The 5,000-nt window shown below is 48.9% G+C and overlaps 1 protein-coding gene across 2 annotated transcripts in view; it reads right to left on the bottom strand.

The window, feature by feature from the left end:
• LOC119597406 (methionine-R-sulfoxide reductase B3, mitochondrial-like) overlaps positions 1-5,000 on the bottom strand; it is a 96,443-nt gene that overhangs the window by 90,329 nt on the left and 1,114 nt on the right. The window lies entirely within an intron of this gene.

Here is a 5,000-nt window from a genome sequence, read left to right as displayed (position 1 = left end):
CTGTTCTTCTTCGCCTTTCTCCTTCTCTTCTTTTCTTTTTTACTTCTTCCTTCTCTTCTTCTTCTTCTTCTTCTTTTTCTCCTACTTATTCGTTTTCTTTCACTCCTTCTTCTCTCCCTTTTCTTCTCTCCTTCCTCTTCCTCTTTCCCTTTCTCTCTTATCGCTTCGTTCCACTTCGTGACGAAAACTTGCCAAGTAGGGATAGATAACGATCGGAGGGGGGGGGGGGGAGGGGAAAGAAGAGGGTGGAATAGGGAGGGTAATAACTGAGGATGGGGATGGGGATGAGGAGGGGGGGGCAGGGGTCAGAAAAGGGGAGGGGGAGGGGAAGGGTAGATGGAGTAAGGGGAGGGGGGATGGGGTGATAGGGGAGGGGGAGGGGAGATGGGGAAGGGGAGGGGGAGGGGGAGGGGAGATGGAGTAAGGGGAGGGGGTGGGGAGGGGAGATGGGGTAAGGGGAGGGGGAGATGGGGTAAGGGGAGGGGGAGGGGAGATGGGGTAAGGGGAGGGGGAGGGAGAGGGAAGATGGGGAGGGGGAAGGGTAAGAAAAGGAGGTAGAAAAAGGCGATGGGAGGAGGGGAAGACACGTAAAGGTGAGGGGAAGGGAGAGGAGAAGGGATGGGAGAATGAAGAAGGGAGAAATGCGTAAAAACAAAAACAAACTCAAGGTAAAGAAAAAAAAATGCCCAAAAGGTCAAAAAGAATTCTGAAGGTAACAACGAGAACAAACTCAGAGAAGTAAACAACAAATCACAAAAAGAGAGAAAGAAATTAGTAAAACAAGACAAATAAACACAAAAAACATCCGTGCAGAATAAAATCGAAAAAAAAAAAAAAAAAAAAATCTGAAAAAAAACCCTCAAAATCCAAAAATCATTCTGATAGTTAGACACAACAACAACAACAACAACAACAACAACAACAAAAAATAAACAGAGATAAAACACATCAACATTAGGAAAACTCACGCAGTGAACAGAACAAACCCAAAACCAAAAAGAAAACTAGATAAAGAAAGGGAAAAACAGGAATTCAAACAGGAATATAAAAATCAACCCCCCCCCCCCGCCCAAACAAAGAGAGAGAGAGAGAGAGAGAGAGAGAGAGAGAGAGAGAGAGAGAGAGAGAGAGAGAGAGAGAGAGAGAGAGAGAGAGAGAGGAGAGAGAGAGAGAGAGAGAGAGAGAGAGAGAGAGAGAGAGAGAGAGAGAGAGAAAGAGAAAATGAGAGAGAGAGAAAATGAGAGAGAGAGAGAGAAAATAAGAGAGAGAGAAAAAAAAGAGAGAAAGAAAGAAATAAAGAGAGAAAAAAAGTAAGAAAGACAGACAAACTGGAAACACACACACACACACGCCCTCTCGCGGTTCGACACAGAGGCGGCCTCGCATAGAAGCGGCACACACTCGCCTGTACAAACATTTCATTCAGCATTTCGAGGATGCTGTTCTATGAGCATGATGAGGTAGAGTGCCGCTGGGGGGGCGAGAGTGAGGAGGTGTGGGTGCGGAGGGAGAGGGTAATGGGGCACTGAAGGGCACGTCTGAGAAAGGATGGGAAGGGAAGGGAAGGGAAGGGAAGGGAAGGGAAGGGAAGGGAAGGAAAGGGAAGGGGAAGGAAAGGGAAGGGGAAGAAGGGAAGGGAAGGGAAGGGAAGGGAAGGGAAGGGAAAGGAAGGGGAAGGGTAGGGAAGGGAGGGAAGGGGAGGGGAGGGAAGAGAAAGGGAGAGGGACCGGGGAAGGACAGGGACAGGAGGGGTGGGGAGGAGAGGAGAAGGGAGGGAAGGGAAAGAAGGAAGGGGAGTGGGGGGGAGAGGAAGGGAAGGAAAGGGAAAAGTGAGAAGGGAGTGAGAGGTGGTGGGAAGGGGAAGGAAAGGGAAGAGAGAGGAGAGGAGAGGAGAGGAGAGGAGAGGAGAGGAGAGGAGAGGAGAGGAGAGAAGAGGAGAGGAGAGGAGAGAAGAGAGGAGGGGAGGGAGGGAGAGAGGTGGAGGGAAGGGGCAGGGGTGGGGATGGGTAGGGACCTGAAGGAAAAGGGGAGGGAAGGAGAGTGGAGGGGAAGGGAGAGGGAGTGGGGTATTTGTGTGGGGGAAAGGGGAGGAGAGGGGAAGAAGGGGGGAGTGAATGGGGGAGTGGTTAGTAGCGTATAGGGATTAAGAGTTGAGGTTAAAATGAGAGTAAAAATGGAGTGAGTGAGGAATGTATGGGTGCATCTATATGCACGCACCTATATTTGTGAATATAAAATATGAAAACTCTTACACACAGACTCACACACGTGTGTATGTGAGTGCGCGCGCGCGCGGGCGTGTGTGTATGTGAAACAGATAAACCATTGGCACTGGAAACAAAATGTATACCATAACAAGACGTTTCAAGGGTAGTAGTCTCCACACAAAAGCTAGAAATTCCCTTCACATTAACTGATTCACAACAGGTATCAATAGCGTGTCTAGATATATATACGCCTGCATTTGTACAACTTCCCTAATAACTTCTCCACCTCAGCAAGTCCCAGGCAACAGCAAGGCACATCCCAAGGAATTTCCAAGGCAGCTAAAACCTCCTGAAGCCAACTTTCTCTCTAAACTTTCTGTCTCTATACAAGGAACTCGATCTCTCACGTGTTTGTGAACTGGCCTCTCCATAAACAGCTCAAGAATTCAATGTAAAAAGAGACTTTGTGGATACATATAATGAAATTAATGGAATAGATTAATTGAATTATCTATACTGCCTTGAATCGTGTGGCTGAGTAAACAAATATAAAGTTAAAAGTCCATCGTTAAAATTGTTTACTGACGTGAAATCCTGTTTTTTTTTCTTTCTTTCTTTACATGATACGCCTGTCTGATCTCAGGTTTATGTTCACAATATGTACAAACTGTTTAATAAAAAAAAAAATGGCGATTATATAAATTCACAATAAGCAGTGACAATTTTAAAAATTCACACATTCATAAATTCCAGAGTAATTCACATAATGTTCTCCGAGGTTGGGCTACGGCATCGTTTTCTCTTTAGTTTAACAAAAAAGGTAAAGATAGAGATGATGATAATGATGATGATGATGATAACGATGACGACGACAATAATAATAATGATAATATGATGAACATATAAAAGTTTGTGATAACAAACATAACACATTTGCCTCCCCCCCCTCCCCCTCCCCCTCAAAAATGCAAACCACAGTTAATAAACGCGTATCACTAGCTGCAGCCCCCGCCCCCCACCCCCACCCGAAATTCGAGAGGACACCTCGCAAGTCCTCGTAAGTAACAGCAGCACTGAAGGCAAAGGCAGTTGCTAAGCCACCGTCGACGGAAAACTCTCCTCTTCCTATTGCATTTCGTAACTTTGCAACGGTCGGAGCTAGTCAGCGTCAGGGCAGCCCGATTGCAGACACGACAATCAAATCATGCCCCCTCCTTTCCCCACCACGTTATTCCCCTCCTCCCTCCTGCTAGCTCTTCGCATACCTTATTCCTTTTCATTTTTTCCTCACCCTATCCCTTTTTCTCTTTCTTATTCTCATTCTCTTTTCTCCTTTCTTTTTCCCTCCCCTTCCCCTTCCTTATTCCCTTCACCTCTTTCTCTTTTCTTCTGTCCTTACTCCCTCTTTCTTCTCTCCCTATCCTTTCCAATTTCTTCTGCTCCTTCCTCTTCTCCTCTCTTTTCCTTATCTCCCCTATCTCCCATTTCTCCTCCCCTTGCCTTTCCCCTTTCATCCCCATCTACCCTTTCCCTTTTCTCCCTTACCACTATCCCTTTCCCTTCCTCCTCCACTTCCTACTTCCTCTTTTTCCTCCCCAATCCTCCTCTGGCCCCTTCCCCCGTCTCACTTTCATCCTTCCTGTCAACACTTTGCGAGTGACTACAGTAGAGAAATAGCTTGTCACTCTCTACATCTTAAAACTAGCATTCGAAATGTCACGCTTAACTATGTTCTAGTACGACCACCCCTTCCTCCCCTTCCCTTTTCCCTCCCCCTTAACTACGCACTGCAACGTCAGGGGTGGGAAGGCAGGAGGAGGAGGGAGGAGGGAGGGAGGGAAACCCTGGCACCCTTTTTCTAAAGGGGGGGGAGGTGGCAGAGGGCAGGGGGTTTATAGGGTGGCGGGGCATTGCAGGCTCAGAGGGTGTGTCAGGGGCTAAAATCACCCTATTGGCAACACTTTCACTAGTCACTTTAAGGGGGGAAAATAGATCTACATGTCTGTCATCTGCCCCCCTCCTCTCTCTCTCTCTTTCACTCTCACTCTCCTTCCACTTCCTTCTTCCTTGCTTCCTCCCTCTTTCCACCCTCCTTCCATCCTTCCTTCCCTACCTCCCTCCTTCCCTCCCTTTCCCTCTCTTAATCATATCCTCCCTCCCTCTCCCTCTCTTTCAGAAAATTACTGTTATGGTCACGCCCGTGGGACTTAATCTTGAACAAGAGGAAGGAGGAGGAGAGGAAGGGGAGAGGACGTGCGGAAAGGGAAGGGAAAGAATAGGTGGGTAGGAAGGAGGGGACAAGAGGGAGAGCAAGGAGGGAAGAAGGGGAGGAGGGAAGAAGGGAGGGGGGGGGGGGCTACAGGAAGGGAAAGAGGAGGAAGTGGAGGAGGAGGAGGAGGAGAAGAGGAGGAGGAGAAGAGGAGGAGAGAAGAGGAGGAGGAGGAGGAGGAGGAGGAGGAGGAGGAGGAGAGGAGGAGGAGGAGGAGGAGTGAGAGGGAGGAGAGGGGAGGAGGTGAGAGGGAGAGGAGAGGGGAGGAGGTGGAGGAGGAGGGGGTAGAGGAGGAGTGGTGGTGATGGTGGGGGGTGGGTGGGGAGGAGGGGAATGGAGGGAGTGGAGGAGAGGAGGAAGAGGAAGAGGAGAGGAAGAGGAAGAGGAAAAAGGAGGAGGAGGAAGAGAGGAGGAGAGGAGGAAGGAGGAGGAGGAGGAGGAAGAGGAGGGAGGAGAGGAGGAGGGAGGAGGGGAGGAGGAGAGAGAGAGGAGGAGGGAAGGGGAGGAGGAGGGTGGAGATGATT

This window comes from Penaeus monodon, chromosome 39 (assembly GCF_015228065.2).
Source record: "Penaeus monodon isolate SGIC_2016 chromosome 39, NSTDA_Pmon_1, whole genome shotgun sequence".
In the NCBI taxonomy this organism is placed as follows: domain Eukaryota; kingdom Metazoa; phylum Arthropoda; class Malacostraca; order Decapoda; family Penaeidae; genus Penaeus; species Penaeus monodon.
This window is presented reverse-complemented; position numbering and strand designations above follow the sequence as displayed.